Genomic DNA, 18,832 nt, shown 5'->3' with positions numbered 1-18,832 from the left:
GGAGTATGGAAGAAGTGGGTTCCAGTGCTCATGGAGGAAGCCACTGCAGATTTGTTGGGAACAGCAGGAGAACTAGAGGTGGGGCCTGGAGGGGTGACAGAAATGCTGCCATCTCAGGATAACACTTGAATGGATGAGGAAGTGCTTCTTATGGAGGAGCCAAGAAGGTGGCTTCTTGAGATGGAGTCTACTGGTGATGAGGCTGTGAAGATTGTTGAGATGACAGTAAGGATTGAGAATATTGTATAAACTTTGTTGACAAAGTAGCCGGATTTGAGAGGACTGACTCCAATTTTGAGAGACGTTCCACTGTGGGTAAAATGCTATCAGACAACATCACATGCTACAGAGGAATCATTTGGGAAAGGAAGAGTCAATCAGAGTGGCAAATTTATTCTCTTATTTTAAGAAACTGCCACAGACACCGCAGTCTTCAGCACCCCCACCTTGATTGTTAGCAGCCATCAACATTGAGGTAAGAACCTCCATCAGCAAAAGGATTAAAACTTTTGAAAGCTTAAATGATGGTTAGCAATAAAGCATTTTTTAATTAAGGTATTCATTGTTTGTTTGGACATAATGCTATTGAACACTTAATAGGCCACAGTATAGTGTAAACATAACTTTTACATGCACTGGGAAACCAAAAAATTCATTTGGCTCCTTTTATTGTGCTGGTCTGGGACCAAACCCCAGTACCTCTGAGGTACACCTGTATTACTGGATTTATTAGAAGATTTTCATTTCTCCCAACCTTTCACCTCAGGCCTCCATTTGCCCTCAGACAGAGCAAGTGAAAGGCATGGGTTAGCCAGCACTAAGTGTCTACAACATCCACCATAAGGAGATGCCCACTGTTTGTTGAATGAATGACCAATAACTTTACAGGTTCCCCCCCCACCCCCCCGCCCCAGGAACTTGTAAAGCACCACTTTCACTCTTCAAACTTCTTTCTTGTCAGAGGTTGCCTCTTGACAATCTTTGTCAGACCAGGTGCCAGAAGGATGACCTTCCTTTTTGCAGAGGGATGGTACAAATAAAAATGCTTTACTATTTCAGCAGTCTAAGGTCAAAGAGGAGGAGGCACTCAGTTGGACTTTAAGCTATTCTTAGGGTACCACATGTTAGTCAGAATGAGAGCTTGGGGGCTCCCTCACCGTGGTCTGTGGGGCTGTCTTGAGAGTGCCAAGCCTTCACGTGTGGCCATCTCTTGGAAGCACCAGGATGATGTTGTAGCACAGACAAACAGACCTCATGGGTAATGGAATTCTTTCTAGCATAAGTGATTTAAATTGGGCCCAGACCTGGTCATAAAAGGCTTTTGGGAGTAGTTGGACTCACATGGCAGTTTGGCTCGACGGCTAAGATCTGAGCAGAGGGAGGAGGGATTATTCTTTCTGGGGAGATGTGTGCTGTGTTCACATTCTGGAGAAAATGGGCAGAGGAGTCCATGCAAACCATTGTGGTCATAAAGAGAGGAGGAAGGAAGGAGCAAACATGTTGGCTTTCTCTTGTCTGCCAGGCTCTAGGCTGTGCCCTTTTGCATCTGTTATTTATTTGGATAAAAGGTTAAAAAGTTGCTAAAATGCCATAGCATCCTAGAGGCCCTTTTATTCCAGATAGGATTTTTCTGGTATATTTTGTCTTTTTTTGTCTACTGTCCTCTGCTGTTTGTTCAGATAAAATGCCTTAAACTACATAACAGCACAACACAAAAGGAGTACCAGCCTCAGGACAGTCCTGGCACAGTGCTGACGGGGTAGGCAGGCAGGGAGGCAGTGTCTGACTATGTGAGAGGCGTGGGTGTTTGGTTTTTGTTTTTGTTTTTTTTTAAAGATTTATTTATTTATTTATGATAGACATAGAGAGAGAGAGGCAAAGACACAGGAGGAGGGAGAAGCAGGCTCCATGCTGGGAGCCCGATGTGGGACTTGATCCCGGGACTCCAAGATTGCGCCCTGGGCCAAAGGCAGGCGCTAAACCGCTGAGCCACCCAGGGATCCCCGGTGTTTGGTTTTTGGGTGTAGGAGTTTGAGTCCTACCTTTACATGTGTCTACTTGTAACATGGCTTTGTCTAAATTGTTCAATGAGAAAAAGCAAGTAAAAGAAAGGATACATATAGAGAGGATCTTGATATAGTTTTCAGCATGCAACCATATCTTTACCTAAGAGGTCAACTGTTTAATTAAAACACAGCAATAAATAAAGATATTTGTGTGTGTGTGTATTTTAAGTCTAGCTGCATACTCTCCCAAAGTATTTCATGACGTGCTGCCCGTTCATTTTGCAGAAGTCTAAGGGGACTGTTGCCTTTGGGGTTTTAAATGTCCTTCAAAAATTAACTGAGGAACATCGTTTCTATACAATCAGATGAACTAAAATGCTTATATCTAGGGACAGACCCCCATGAGTACCCTAACACCATCTGAATATTAATATGCGGGAATAACCAATTCCTTATTAAATAGCACTCGAGTCTCTGTGTGGTTGATCCTTGTACAGCGTGGAGGTTGGAGCATAGACCCAGTTGAAAATTAGCATGTAACTTTTTGACTCCCCTAAAACTTGCCTACCAATAGTCTACTGTTGACTGGAAGGCTTACTAATGATGTAAACAGTTGAGGAACATATATTTTTTGTGTTATATGTATTCCGCGTTATATTCCTATAGGAAAGCAAGCTAGAGAATAGGAAATGTTAGTAAGAAAATCATAAGGAAGAGAACGTACATCTACGGCATGTGTAAGGAGACCTAAGCAGTTCAAACCCATGTTGTTCAAGGGCAAGTTATATTTTCTTTTCATGTAAAAACATTTCCCAAGACCAGCCTGAAGCCTCAGGGAAGTCCTGTCCTAGCAGCAGCTGGATGTGGAGAACAGCTTTCTTTGTGTTCTTCAGCCTCTCTAGGGAGGGCGGATTTTGCTTTCTATTGTTTGGGCAGTGTAGTGTCTTTTAAATTACAAGAATTATTTTTGCATAATAACATTCTGTATGCAGGTGAATATGGCAAAAAGCTAGCTTTTTAAAATGTTTTCAATTTTGCCACTATGGAAATCAGTAAAGAGATTCCTCAAAAAATTAAAAATAGAACCACGCTATAACCTAGCAATCCCACTTCTGGGTGTATTCTAAATAATATCTGTAGTATGTCAAAGAGATGTTTGCATTTCTGTGTTCACTGCAGCATTATTCATAATAGCCAACATATAGAAACAACCTAAGTGTCCTTCAGTGGGTGGATGGATAAAGAAAATGTGGTATATACATACCACAATGGAATTATTATTTGAGAATGAAGGAAATCCTGCTATTTGTGACAACACAATGGACCTTGAGAGCATCACACTAAGTAAGCTAAGACACAGACAAATACTGTGTGGTATCATTAACACGTGGAGTGTTTTTTTTTTTTTTAAAGTCAAACTCATGGAAAGAGAATAGAAAAGTGGTCACTGAGGGCAGGGGGCTGTGGGGAGTAGGAAGAGGTTGGCAAGACAGCACAAACCTTCGGCCATAAGAAAAACAGATTTTGGATCTAATGTAAACCATTAACATATAGCTGATAACACCATATTGTATAATTAAAATTTGCTAAGGGACCAAGATTTAAATGTTCTCACACACAAAAAAATGCGAGGTGGTGGATGTGTCAATTAACTAGTGTGGGGGAATCCTTTCACAATTTTAAGAAAAAAAAGTTATCAATTTCATTGCACTTTCTAGCAGTTATAGAAACAATATAAGACCATCTAAGACAGATGATAAATGGGTTAGGGGCTGGAGATGCTCGCATTGACTGTTTCTCAGTGACCTCATGTGTTATGTTTCAGAAAGGTCAGCCTTTACCCTCCCTACTGACCCTGGGCATGTCATCTGGGGTACACTCACTGTTGAAGAGGTGCACATACTGGGGAAATGGGGCATCATTTCTCTGTAGATGGACCTTTCTGCACATGACATACAAATAGAACCATCATCTGACCTTTTGCATCTGACTTCTGTCCACTAGCATAATGTTTTTGAGGCTCATCCCTCTTGTCAAAGGCTCATCCCTCTTATCAGTACCTGGTTCTTTTTTATGGTAGAATAATATTCCATTGTATGGATGGGCCACATTTTATTTATCCTTTTTGCCTCGCTCAACTCTTTTTTTTTCTCACTCAAGTCTTTGGATCGGTTCCACTTTTTGGCTATTACGGATCACACTGCTATGGACATTTGTGTACAAAGCTTTGTTTGGACATAGATTTTTAGTTCTCTTGGGTAGATACCAACAAGTGGAATTTCTCGATCGCATGGAAATTTTATGTTTACTTTTTTAAAACAATTGCAAACTCTCTTCCAAAGTGGCTGCACCATTTAACATTCCTTCTAGGGCTCCAATCACTCACATTGTCCCCAAACTTATTAGTATCTCATTGTTTAATACTAGCGCACCCCAGTAGCAGTGAAGTGATATCTCATAGTGGGTTTTTATGTATTTTGTTTTTTCTCTTGGTAAGTTTGATTTGCATTTTCCTGGTGACTGATGCTATTGAGTATCTTTTCATACACTTATTGACCATCCTTATATATTCTTTGGTTAAATGTTTATTTAAATATTGTGCTCATTTTCAATTTGGGTTATTTGATGGCAAACAAATATTATTATTATTATTATTATTATTATTATTATTATTATTATTATATTAGATGGCAAACATTTTTTATATTCTGAATACTTGTCCTTTACTAGATTGCAAATACTTTCTTCCAGTCTGTGGCTAATCTTTTAATGTTCTTAATAGTGTCTTTTGAATTGCAAAACTTTTTAATATTAGTGAGGTCCAATTTATCAGGGTTTTGTTGTTGATTACACTTTTGGTGTTTCTCTAAGAAACCATTGTCTAACCCCTCATTGTGAGGATTTTGTCCCATTTTTTTTTCTAAGAATTTTATGGTTTTAAGTCTTATCTTTAGGTTTATGACCCATTTTGAGTTAAATTGTTAGTACAGTGTGGGTGGGTGAAGAGACTGCAGCCCAGAATCGTTTGTTGAAAATAATATCATTTCCCCCAGTGAATTGCCTTGGCACTTTTTTCTAAAACTGCTTGACTATGAGAGGGCAGGTTTATTTCTGGACTCTGAATTCTATTCTGTTGGTCTGTATGTCTGTCTTCTGTCAGTGCCATACTGTCTTAATTACTGTAACTTTGTGGTAAGCTTTGAACTTGGGAAGTATAGGCCTCTAACTTTGTTCTTTTTTGAGATTATTTTGGCTATTCTGGGTCCTTGGCATTTCCATATGAATGTTAGGATCAGCTTGCCAATTTCTGGGACAAAAGTTGCTGCTTATGGTTACATTGAATCCGTAGTTCAATTTGGGGATTATGGACATTTGAACATTACTGGATCCTCTGACCTGTGAACACAGGTTGTCTTTCCACTCACTTAGATATTCTTAAATTTTTCTCAGGAATATTTTATACTTTTCAGTATGTACATCTTGTACCTTTTTTTGCTGTTAAATGTATTCCTGAATTTATTGGATTTTTAAAAAAGATTTTATTTATTTATTCATGAGATAGGCAGAGACATAGGCAGAGGGAGAAGCAGGCTCCCTGTGGGGAGCCCGATGTGGGACTCAATACCAGGATCCCAGGATCATGACCTGGGCTGAAGACAGATGCTCAACCACTGAGCCACTCAGATGCCCCTGAACTTGTTGTTTTAAATGCTATTTCAAATGCAGTTGTTTCCTTTTTTTTTTTTTTTTTTTTTTTTTAGAGAGAGAGGAGGGACAGAGGGAGAAGGAGAGAGAGAATATTAAGCACTGAGTGTGGAGCCCAATACAGGGCTTGATCTCACGACTCTGAGATAATGACCTAAACCAAAATGAAAAGTCAGATACTTAACCAACTGAGCTACCCAGGTCCTCCTGCAATTGTTTTATAATTTCATTTTTGGACTGTTCATTGCTAGTGTGTAGAAATACATTTGATTTCTGTATATTGATCTTGTATCCTTCCTCAACTCTTTTATTAGCTTTAGAAGTTTTATTGTGAATTTCTTAGGATTTTCTACATATAAAATCATGTCACCTGTGAATAAAGACAGTAGATGCATGTATGTTCATTTTTTCCCCATCTAGAATCCTGCTGCTTCTGTTGGTACTTCACAAGAGAGAAATTTTGGATAGACATACAAAACCTTGAATTGAAGCAGACTAGAAATGAGTAATTAAAAACCAGCCTGATAAATGCTGTTTACATTTATATACAATGAATACAGAGAAAAGACAATTTGAGAATGATCACAGAGGCCACATCTGTCCCTTCCCTCCTATCAAGTGTCCTCTTGTGTCACTGTCAGAAGCAAAATCTCTAGTTTGCATACTAGAAGGTCAGGCCTATCATTGTAGTTGTTTTGTATTTAAGAATGTGGAGGTTGCAATTTTTAGCTGATACCAAGTTCAGATATTTCGTGAATAAAAAGATCTACAGTTACTTCTTCTTAAGTTTGATTTTGTTTTACATTTTCGTTTTGTGTAGATTCTTTAGGTCATAAGGGCAGTTCTCAGAATGAGAGTTGAATTTTGTTGCTTACTTTAATCATTAAATCACTTTTGCTTTGTCTTGATTTGTGATCCAGAATCTTCTCAAAACATTTCTCTGCAGTTGCAGCTTTATTGTATACTCTTTTACCAACAAATGTACTGTTCTGTGCTGGCCTCAGCCCATCAATGACCAGTTCTGTGGCTGGACCAGCCCTTGAGATTCTTATTATAACTGCAAGATGCCTCAGCAATAGCCATCAAGAATCTTTGAAAGAGGAAAAGGCTATTACTTATAAGTCCTGGCAATTCCATGCAATACCAGGGACCACACAGAGAGGTCTGCAGGGGTGGGGGAGAGGGAAAATGTGAGCATGTGAGTCTGGGGTCCTTCATTTATTGGGGTCAAGGTTGGGTGCCTAGACTCCCACAGTCTCACTCTTTATCAGTGAATTTAAAACATAAGAATGGGAATTTAAAGCACTGGAAGAAGAAGAAAAAAATTACAGCACTGGAAAGAGAAAAAACAAGCCACCCAAATGGTCTGTTATTTAAATAAGCCAAGGTCTCTGAAACAGAGGAGCCTAGGGTGGGAGTGGGGCTGGGTCTTTCTCCAGCCAGGTGTCTGTAGTATTTCTACTGAAAGAGACATCTTTGAAGTGGACACTCAGCCAGCAGAGCTTGAGTCAGACACTGGCATTACAGAAAAGAGACCACATGTCAGGGCTCACACTACAGGGATTGCGAAATCCAGGCTGATTGTGGTTTTGTTAAATTCTGGAAGATAAGGTACTTGTCCTGAAAGTAGTGCTACATGGACTCTCTCACTGTTCAGGCTGGGAGTTATCTGGCATTATATTTGATCATCGTGGTGTCTTTCAGCAGTTCTGAGTGGATCTGGACACCCTGCACTATACTCATGTGCGTCAGGGGTCAGCCGTGAAAGAGGGACACTATGCAGTGAGCTGGGTTTGCATGCTTTAAAGTGATTAGGCCATCCTCTGGGAAGAGCTTTCGTTTTCTTAAGATATAAAATTATTTAAAACAGAAGCTCCTTGCCTTTTGCTCTCTCAGAGGAAGAAGGATGTAATCTGTTGTTTCAGGAGTAGAAGTGTTCAGGGTAATGCATTATGGTTCTGGTTTTCTGCAAATAGTGTGTTCCTGGAGACCATTGAGGTCCTGAGTCTATCCTGAGCTGAGCCCACACGTGCAGTTGTCAAATGTTCACAACGGTTAACTTTAAAACTGCCCATTATTTTCCCAGCAAAAATAGGTTTATTCTGGAATAGCAGAGAATTACAATCTGGGACAAGCAAAATAAAGTGAAACCACAGGTGAGTCTGTAGAACAAAGGAGGGGAGGCTCTTTTACGGAGGTAGGGAGGTTGGGAGGGCTGCTGTAAACACAGTCTATTGGGGGTTAACTGGGAGCAGGAAGTGTAGCAACTGGGCTGTGGCAGTGTCTCATTGGCTGGGCTGTACCTGTCTCTCGTTGGCTGGACTGTTGCTGGGGGAGGAGGAAACCTTCCTTCCTCCTGTTGGGATGGTAAAGTGGGAGCTAAGGTAACATCCAGGTGCTGGTGCATCTCCTGTTGGGTCTGCAGATGACTGGGAGTGGTAGAGCCTGGAGCTCCCCCTGCCTGCCTGCAGACTCTATTGTAAACAAAGTTTCCTTTTATTAAATTTCACAACACTAAAAGTAGTTGTTCAATCAGGATGATTTCTAGGGTTTAATTTTATAATGATGAACAAACTAAACTTATGGTACTGCCATTTTACTTTGTTTCCATGTATCTCTGTATTTAAAGAAAACCACTCACTATGATATGAATAACAAAAATTGTTGCTAGATATAGTCAAAATATATACTAACAGCATTTCTTTGTAGAGCACACGGCATTTTCAGAGCACTCTGGCACACATTATCATGGTATCCTGCTGACAGTCTTCTGAAGGATTATGTCTATTTACAGATGAGAGATGGCTCTTGTCACTTTCCTGGTGGGTGATGGGTACCAGTGCAGATGTTGTGCTCTGTGCTTTGTACTTCACTCTTTCCTGTAGCAGGAGGGAAAACCTGAGCCTTAACGTGGTACTTTTACTGTTTTGTTACATTTCTCTAGAAAGTTGACTCTTCCTTAATTAAATAGGATGAAATTTCCACCTGTTTAGAATGCTATAGTTGGAAATTATTAAGGGAAATAGATGTTTAGCTATATATTGGATCTCTATGTGGGTTGACAAGTAGATGATATGATCCACTGTGAGGAGAAGGCAGTTGGTGTACAGACTCCTGGTGGGAAGGAAACATTTCAGACCTATACTTTTTCAGTAGTGAATTGGCTGATACAGGCCATTAGGCAGTACAGATTATTACTATCACATTAGAGTTTTCAGTAGCAGGAAGGACCATTCAGTCATTCCAGAAATATACATCAAATTCCAGATGTATACACACTTCTTAGTTGTGTGCTAGATGCACACTCTGGGAAGCAAATTGGATTTTGAAGTCCTTGTCCTCAGGAAACTTACAATGTAGAGGCTAGAAAGGTAGCATGCAAAGAAAATGGAGATATGCTTACCATTTACAGTAAGTACTCAAAGGATAATCTCGTTTCTATTGTTTTCGAAACATGGAAGCTAATTTAAAGTAAAAATGATTTTAAAAAAGAATGGCAGATTTTAAAAAACATTTTATTTATTCATGAGAGATGCACAGAGAGAGACATGGCAGAGGGAGAAGCAGGCTTCATGCAGTCAGATGAGGGACTCGATCCCAGAATCATGCCCTAAGCCCAAGGCAGACTCTCAACAACTGAGCCACCCAGGCATCCCAAGAATGGCAGATCTTAATGTTTAAAGGAACTATTCATCCATATATGACCTACATTATTCCAGATTGAAAATTTCTGCCTCACAGTATCTGTCTCTAAAAACAATAGTAAAAAAATAAAAAAATTAAAAATAAAAACAATAGTAACAGACCCATTCTCTGGAGACTCTTAAGCAAGTCAGCTTCTCTGAAGGGGAAGTGCATAGTGGGAGGCAGGCGACAGGGACAGACCTTAGAATCATGCCCTGAGACTAGTGAGTAATATTATCTTGAAGAATGTTTAGGAGAACATTAGGGAGGGGCCAAAGTTATTTTTACCCTGGTTCCCTTACTCTGCCCCTTCCCTGATCAAGAACATTGTTCTTGATGCCTTCTGATCAGATTGGAGCTGTTTTCCAAGACTGTGGTCTTTTTTTTTGTTTTTTAAGATTTTATTTATTTATTCATGGGAGACTCAGAGAGAGAGAGGGCAGAGGCAGAGGGAGAAGCAGGCTTCCCGCAGACTTCCCAGGACTCCGGGATCAAGACCTGAGCTGAAGGCAGATGCTCAACCACTGAGCCACCCAGGTGCCCCCCCCCCGCCAAGACTGTGGTCTATATAGACTGTACTAAAGTTCCAGTTATGCAGGGGTTTAGGAAACCCTCACCTGCGGCCGGGCCAGCCTACGTCATTCTCTTCACCTGATTCCCAAAGCATATCCAGCTGGTTGTTCACATACAGCCTTACTCCCCAGGAGAGGCTGGCTAACTGACAGGAACCAGTGGGGAGTAAAGTGATAGTGGGAGACAGAGGGTCACCAGGAGAAAGCAGGGTAGTGGGATGCAGATATGGCCTGGGACAAGGGAGGAGAGTCATGCAGATGAGCCATGGACCAGGCAATGGTTCAAGCCTTGGTCTCCTGGAAATCAACTTCTCATGATAATTCATGCCTCAGTAACTGGCTGGGAAATGGGATCCAGATGGCAGGTACTTTTTTTTTTTTAATTAATTTTTATTGGTGTTCAATTTACCAACATACAGAAAAACACCCAGTGCTCATCCCGTCAAGTGTCCACCTCAGTGCCCGTCACCCATTCCCCTCCAACACCCGCCCTCCTCCCCTTCCACCACCCCTAGTTCGTTTCCCCGAGTTAGGAGTCTTTATGTTCTGTCTCCCTTCCTGATATTTCCCAACATTTCTTCTCCCTTCCTTTATATTCCCTTTCACTATTATTCATATTCCCCAAATGAATGAGAACATACACTGTTTGTCCTTCTCCGATTGACTTATTTCACTCAGCATAATACCCTCCAGTTCCATCCACGTTGAAGCAAATGGTGGGTATTTGTCGTTTCTAATTGCTGAGTAATATTCCATTGTATACATAAACCACATCTTCTTTATCCATTCATCTTTCGATGGACACCGAGGCTCCTTCCACAGTTTGGCTATTGTGGCCATTGCTGATAGAAACATCGGGGTGCAGGTGTCCCGACGTTTCATTGCATCTGAATCTTTGGGGTAAATCCCCAACAGTGCAATTGCTGGGTCGTAGGGCAGGTCTATTTTTAACTCTTTGAGGAACCTCCACACAGTTTTCCAGAGTGGCTGCACCAGTTCACATTCCCACCAACAGTGTAAGAGGGTTCCCCTTTCTCCGCATCCTCTCCAACATTTGTTGTTTCCTGCCTTGTTAATTTTCCCCATTCTCACTGGTGTGAGGTGGTATCTCATTGTGGTTTTGATTTGTATTTCCCTGATGGCAAGTGATGCAGAGCATTTTCTCATGTGCTTGTTGGCCATGTCCATGTCTTCCTCTGTGAGATTTCTGTTCATGTCTTTTGCCCATTTCATGATTGGATTGTTTGTTTCTTTGGTGTTGAGTTTAATAAGTTCTTTATAGATTTTGGAAACTAGCCCTTTATCTGATATGTCATTTGCAAATATCTTCTCCCATTCTGTAGGTTGTCTTTTAGTTTTGTTGACTGTATCCTTTGCTGTGCAAAAGCTTCTTATCTTGATGAAGTCCCAATAGTTCATTTTTGCTTTTGTTTCTTTTGCCTTTGTGGATGTATCTTGCAAGAAGTTACTGTGGCCAAGTTCAAAAAGGGTGTTGCCTGTGTTCTCCTCTAGGAGTTTGATGGAATCTTGTCTCACATTTAGATCTCTCATCCATTTTGAGTTTATCTTTGTGTATGGTGAAAGAGAGTGGTCCAGTTTCATTCTTCTGCATGTGGATGTCCAATTTTCCCAGCACCATTTATTGAAGAGACTGTCTTTCTTCCAATGGATAGTCTTTCCTCCTTTATCGAATATTAGATGACCGTACATTTCAGGGTCCACTTCTCGGTTCTCTATTCTGTTCCATTGATCTATGTGTCTGTTTTTGTGCCAGTACCACACTGTCTTGATGACCACAGCTTTGTAGTACAACCTGAAATCTGGCATTGTGATGCCCCCAGCTATGGTTTTCTTTTTTAAAATTCCCCTGGCTATTCGGGGTCTTTTCTGATTCCACACAAATCTTAAAATAATTTGTTCTAACTCTCTGAAGAAAGTCCATGGTATTTTGATAGGGATTGCATTAAACGTATAAATTGCCCTGGGTAACATTGACATTTTTACAATATTAATTCTGCCAATCCATGAGCATGGAATATTTTTCCATCTCTTTGTGTCTTCCTCAATTTCTTTCAGAAGTGTTCTATAGTTTTTAGGGTATAGATCTTTTACCTCTTTGGTTAGGTTTATTCCTAGGTATCTTATGCTTTTGGGTGCAATTGTAAATGGGATTGACTCCTTAATTTCTCTTTCTTCAGTCTCATTGTTAGTGTATAGAAATGCCATTGATTTCTGGGCATTGATTTTGTATCCTGCCACGCTACCAAATTGCTGTATGAGTTCTAGCAATCTTGGGGTGGAGGCTTTTGGGTTTTCTATGTAGAGTATCATGTCATCGGCGAAGAGGGAGAGTTTGACTTCTTCTTTGCCAATTTGAATGCCTTTAATGTCTTTTTGTTGTCTGATTGCTGAGGCGAGGACTTCCAGAACTATGTTGAACAGCAGTGGTGAGAGTGGACATCCCTGTCTTGTTCCTGATCTTAGGGGAAAGGCTCCCAGTGCTTCCCCATTGAGAATGATATTTGCTGTGGGCTTTTCGTAGATGGCTTTTAAGATGTCGAGGAAAGTTCCCTCTATCCCAACACTCTGAAGGGTTTTGATCAGGAATGGATGCTGTATTTTGTCAAATGCTTTCTCTGCATCTAATGAGAGTATCTTATGGTTCTTGGTTTTTCTCTTGCTGATATGATGAATCACATTGATGGTTTTACGAGTGTTGAACCAGCCTTGTGTCCCAGGGATAAATCCTACTTGGTCATGGTGAATAATTTTCTTAATGTGTTGTTGGATCCTATTGGCTAGTATCTTGTTGAGAATTTTTGCATCCATGTTCATCAGGGATATTGGTCTGTAATTCTCCTTTTTGGTGGGGTCTTTGTCTGGTTTCGGAATTAAGGTGATGCTGGCCTCGTAGAACGAATTTGGAAGTACTCCATCTCTTTCTATCTTTCCAAACAGCTTTAGTAGAATAGGTATGATTTCTTCTTTAAACGTTTGATAGAATTCCCCTGGGAAGCCATCTGGCCCTGGACTCTTGTGTCTTGGGAGGTTTTTGATGACTGCTTCAATTTCCTCCCTGGTTATTGGCCTGTTCAGGTTTTCTATTTCTTCCTGCTCCAGTTTTGGTAGTTTGTGGCTTTCCAGGAATGCGTCCATTTCTTCTAGATTTCCTAATTTATTGGCGTACAGCTGTTCGTAATATGTTTTTAAAATCGTTTGTATTTCCTTGGTGTTGGTAGTGATCTCTCCTTTCTCATTCATGATTTTATTAATTTGAGTCTTCTCTCTCTTCTTTTTAATAAGGTTGGCTAATGGTTTATCTATCTTATTAATTCTTTCAAAGAACCAACTCCTGGTTCTGTTGATCTGTTCCACAGTTCTTTTGGTCTCGATATCATTGAGTTCTGCTCGAATTTTAATTAACTGTCTTCTTCTGCTGGGGGTGGGGTCTATTTGTTGCTTTTTCTCTAGTTCCTTTATGTGTAAGGTGAGCTTTTGAATTTGAGATCTTTCCAGTTTTTGAATGGATGCTTGTATTGCGATGTATTTCCCCCTCAGGACTGCTTTTGCTGCATCCCAAAGATTTTGAACGGTTGTATCTTCATTCTCATTAGTTTCCATGAATCTTTTTAATTCTTCCTTAATTTCCTGGTTGACCTTTTCATCGTTTAGCAGGATGGTCCTTAACCTCCACGTGTTTGTGGTCCTTCCATACTTCTTGTTGTGATTAAGTTCTAATTTCAAGGCATTATGGTCTGAGAATATACAGGGGACTATCCCGATCTTTTGGTATCGGTTCAGACCCGATTTGTGACCCAGTATGTGGTCTATTCTGGAGAAAGTTCCATGTGCACTTGAGAAGAATGTGTATTCAGTTGAGTTTGGATGTAAAGTTCTGTAGATATCTGTGAAATCCATCTGGTCCAGTGTATCATTTAAAGCTCTCGTTTCTTTGGATATGTTGTGCTTAGAAGACCTATCCAGGGTAGAAAGAGCTAGATTGAAGTCACCAAGTATAAGTGTATTATTATCAAGGTATTTCTTCAGTTTGGTTATTAATTGGTTTAAATATTTGGCAGCTCCCACATTCGGGGCATATATATTGAGGATTGTTAAGTCCTCTTGTTGGATAGATCCTTTGAGTATGAGATAGTGTCCCTCTTCATCTCTCACTATAGTCTTTGGGGTAAATTTTAATTTATCTGATATAAGGATGGCAACCCCTGCTTTCTTTTGAGGACCATTTGAATGGTAAATGGTTCTCCAACCTTTTATTTTCAGGTTGTAGGTGTCCTTCTGTCTAAAATGAGTCTCTTGTAGACAGCAAATAGATGGGTCCTGCTTTTTTATCCAGTCTGAAACCCTGCGCCTTTTGATGGGGTCATTAAGCCCGTTCACGTTCAGAGTTACTATTGATAGATATGAGTTTAGTGTCATCATATCTATTCAGTCCTTGTTTTTGTGGATTGTTCCACTGAACTTCTTCTTAAAGGGGAATTTTAAGAGTCCCCCTTAAAATTTCTTGCAGAGCTGGTTTGGAGGTTACATATTCTTTCAGTTGCTGCCTGTCTTGGAAGCTCTTTATCTCTCCTTCCATTTTGAATGAAAGCCTTGCTGGATAAAGTATTCTTGGTTGCATGTTCTTTTCATTTAGGACCCTGAATATATCCTGCCATCCCTTTCTGGCCTGCCAGGTCTCTGTGGAGAGGTCTGCTGTTACCCTAATATTCCTCCCCATAAAAGTCAGGGACTTTTTTTCTCTTGCTGCTTTAAGGATCTTCTCCTTATCTTTGGAATTTGCAAGCTTCACTATTAAATGTCTAGGTGTTGAACGGTTTTTGTTGATTTTAGGGGGGGATCTCTGTATTTCCTGGATCTGAATGCCTGTTTCCCTTCCCAGATTCGGAAAGTTTTCAGCTAGGATTTGTTCAAATACATATTCTGGTCCTCTGTCCCTTTCGGCGCCCTCGGGAACCCCAATTAAACGTAGGTTTTTCTTCCTCAGGCTGTCATTTATTTCCCTTAATCTATCCTCATGGTCTTTTAGTTGCTTGTCTCTTTTTTCCTCAGTTTCCCTCTTTGCCATCAACTTGTCTTCTATGTCACTCACTCGTTCTTCCACCTCGTCAAGCCTCGTGGTTAGGACTTCTAGCTTGGATTGCATCTCATTTAATTGATTTTTAATTTCTGCCTGATTGGATCTAAATTCTGCAGTCATGAAGTCTCTTGAGTCCTTTATGGTTTTTTCTAGAGCCACCAGTAGCTGTAAAATAGTGCTTCTGAATTGGCTTTCTGACATTGAATTGTAATCCATATTTTGCAACTCTGTGGGAGAGAGGGCTGTTTCTGATTCTTTTTTTTGAGGTGAGGTTTTCCTTCTAGTCATTTTGCTCAGTGCAGAGTGGCCAAAAACAAGTTGTATTGGGAAAAGGAGAAAAAGAAAGAGAAGGAAAGAAAAGAGAAAAAGAAAAAAGAGAAAGAAGAAAAAAAGGGGAAAAAGAGAAGAAAAAGAAAGAAAAAGAAAGAAAGGAGAAAAAAGAAAAAAAAGGGGGTGGGGTGGGGTAAGCAATCAGAAGAAAGAAAGAAAAAAAAAACACAAAACAAACAAACAAAAAAACACAAAAAAAACAAAAACAAAAACAAAAAAAACCAAAAACAAAAACCACGGGGAGTATCTTCCGATTCTGTATACTTTAAGTCCCTTGACTTCCCTTGGAACTGGTCCGTCTCGCTGGTCTTCTGGGGGAGGGGCCTGCTGTGCTGATTCTCAGGTGTTAGCACTTGGGGGAGCTGCTCTGCCCCTGCCTGGTGCAGGGCTCAATGGGGGTTGTTCACCCCGTGAGGCCCCGGGAGGAAGCCACAGTGGCGGGGGCAGCTCTGGGACCCTGGAGTCAGCCCCCGCAGTAGCTCCGGGGCTCTGCTGGGCCTGGGGGCTCCCGGGCGGGGCCGCTGATCTGGTCAGTTCCAGGCAGGAGCGTCCTCGCTGTCCTGGGCCCTCCCGGCCTCTGCCTGTCCCGGGGGAGGCCGGATCCTGGGCTGTGTCCCGGCGCCCTGTGCTCCGGGGCCTGCGCTGTCGGATTCGCGCTCCCGCCCCGCAGCCCCCTCCGCGGAGCCGCCGCCCGAGCCCCTCCGAGCTGCTCCGGGTCCCGCCGAGCGCTGCAGCCCTTAGGGAGCTCGGCGCATCTCCCGGGGCGCAGTTCCTCTGTTACTGTCCCAGGGAGCCCGAGGGCATCCCCGCCTTTCTGGGGATCCTGCTCCAATTCCCCGGGAGGCCTTTCCGCCGGGAAGGTTGGTGCAGCTCCTGGTCCTCCGGGACGGGGCTCTCCTGTCCTGGGGACACTCGCCCCGGCCTCAGCCCGGCTCCTCGCGGGGCCCCTCCCCCTTGGAGGCCTTTTGTGTCTTTATTTCTTTTTTCCCGTCTTCCTACCTGGATAGAAGCGCGAACTCTTCTCCCTGTAGCGTTCCAGCTGGTCTCTCTTTAAATCTCAGGCCAAATTCGTAGATTTTCAGGATGATTGGATGGTTTTCTAGGTAATTTGTTGAGGACAGGTGATTTGGGGACCCTACTCCTCCGCCATCTTGCCCCTCCCCCGCAGGTACTTTTTTTAACAAAAAGAATGGATATGAAACCAGCAAAATGTGTTTCTGGTATACCAGAGCATGGAGGTATGAGATCACTTCTAATGACCTGAGAGCACAACAAACGATATACAAATTATACCCAAGTCAGCAGGCTGGGGGTGGAAGGTTGTACAAATGTAAGAAGACAGTCTCACTTCTTTTAATCTCAGCTTTGGCTGGACCCTCCTATACAGGATGTTGACCTAAATTTGTATTCCTGGCTTAAGATTATAATTAGATTATCACTTTGCAATCCAAAAGGAACTGAAAAGATCACTAGGAAACCCCTTCACTTGACAGTTGAGGAAGCCGCATCCTGGAGGCTGAGTGGCTGACAGTGGTGCATTGTTCAGCATCCTCCACACAGTGCCCTGTGCCCAAACTTGGAGATACGTGAAGATAGCTGTTAAGTTGATTAAAAGCCTAGAGAAAACAGGGGCTCCTGAGTGGCTCAGTGGTTAAGCATCTGCTTTGGGCTCAGGGAATGATCCCAGGGGCCTGGGATTGAGTCACACACCGGGGAGCCTACTTCTCCCTCTGCCTATGTCTCTGCCTCTCTCTGTGTGTCTCTCATGAATAAATAAATGAAATCTTTTAAAAAAGAAAAAAAGCCTGGAAAAATCATTTTTGAAGGAAGGTACAAGAAATGACAATACCCTGAGGCCTAATGCTGTGGCACTTGATACTTGTACGCATCCAGCGCCCAGCGTGCGGGGTGGGGCAAGTGAGGGTCGCTTTGCACTTTGTTCCAGCTTGTCATTTAGCTTCTGTGTGGCCCACTGGACTCTGCTAGCCCCCTGTCTACAGCTGCTTCCCAGAGATTTTGTGGCCCTGACAGGAGATGGTGCCTATGGCATGTGTGGCGGGTATTTGGTGAGTCACTGATGTTATTACTGCACCGCTGTTGCTCCTTTGTGAAACAGATACAACACACTTCCTCTTAGAGCCAGCTGACTGGCAGTGCTAGGTGACAGCTGGGTGGATGACTGGAGGGCCGGTTTGGGGCAGGGGCTCTCTCACTGGCCTTGCTTTCTGCTCTGCAGCAGCACTGGCCCACACTAGGAGCAGTGGGGTTTAAGATGTCCCAGGAGACATTTAAAGTAATTTGGGGGACAGGTGTTGTGTTGATGCTGAGTACGAACCTACATAAATGAGGAGGCTGTGGAGGTTCCCTGTCAAGGAAGGCTACTTTGTTTTTAATAACATTTATAAGGTTTTTTTTTTAAATACAGAAAAGAATAAAGGGGAAATAAAAAATGCTCATCATCCCATCCAGATAGTGCAGGAGCATATGCACACGGCTGGAAAGTCCAAACACAGAAGCCACCTGCCCCTCAGCTTCTGTGAGCAGGACTGTGAGCATGGTGGCATGGTTGCTACAGGAAGGTTTCTCTGCAGCCACTCATGCGTGTGTTCACATCTCCCTGAGCTACTAACAGGGTCTCTTGTCATCTTTTCCTGGTGGTGTGGGTTTGAGTTGAGCAGGTTTTACACTAATTATGGCCTTTCGAGGTATTGGGAGGTCTCACTGCAGCTAGCTCTCAGTTCTGTCTCTTTACAGAACTTTCCCAAGTCCAGCCGTCTTCCATCTGCTGTTGCTTTTGTGTGGAGGTTCTAGTAATCTGGTCACAATGGAGGGGCGATGTTCAGGGGAGAGGGAGAGTTGTGATAGGGCTGCATTTGAAATCAGAGTTAAATATAAATCCTCTAAAAACTAAATCTTTTTTTTCAAAGGGAAGAAACAAATAAGCAGTTTGAAATATTACATCTAAGATATTTTAGTCTTTAATGATCTGTATTTATTCAAAGTCTTCGGTACCCCTCCTCCTCCACAATAAACTGAGTAACAGTTACTGCTGTGATTACAGGCTTCCTGCTGCCAGGCCTGAGCTCTCCAACCCTGCATTGCTGGGGACATGGGTGGGTGTGGATCATGTAAAGTTCCAGGGGAGCACACTGTGGCTGGGAGCGCTTCAGGTCACATGGCAGAGAAGCAGCAGAGTTAGCATTCAAATCTATGCCTGTCTGACCCCTGAAGCTGTGTTCTTCTGGTATGGGAAATTTTCAGGTGTTGACATTTTAAAAAGTATATGAATGATAAGAGAAATCGAGCCAAGTTCATGAAGGACTAGTTCCTTACTACGGGGCCATACCTTCCATCACTGAGCTGTCTCAGTCAGGTCTGCAGACCTGGGCAGAGTGGTTTGCACAGTGCTATCATACGTACTGTGTTCATTGAGATGA

General features: G+C 42.1%; 1 protein-coding gene across 2 annotated transcripts in view; it reads left to right on the top strand.

Moving 5' to 3' along the window:
* Nucleotides 1-18,832, top strand: part of GRK4 (G protein-coupled receptor kinase 4) — a 105,565-nt gene that overhangs the window by 67,404 nt on the left and 19,329 nt on the right. The gene's annotated exons all lie outside the window — the stretch shown is intronic.

This window comes from Vulpes vulpes, chromosome 14, assembly GCF_048418805.1.
Source record: "Vulpes vulpes isolate BD-2025 chromosome 14, VulVul3, whole genome shotgun sequence".
In the NCBI taxonomy this organism is placed as follows: Eukaryota; Metazoa; Chordata; class Mammalia; order Carnivora; family Canidae; genus Vulpes; species Vulpes vulpes.
The sequence above is the reverse complement of the archived record's forward strand: the minus strand, read 5'-3'. Positions and strand labels throughout refer to the sequence as shown.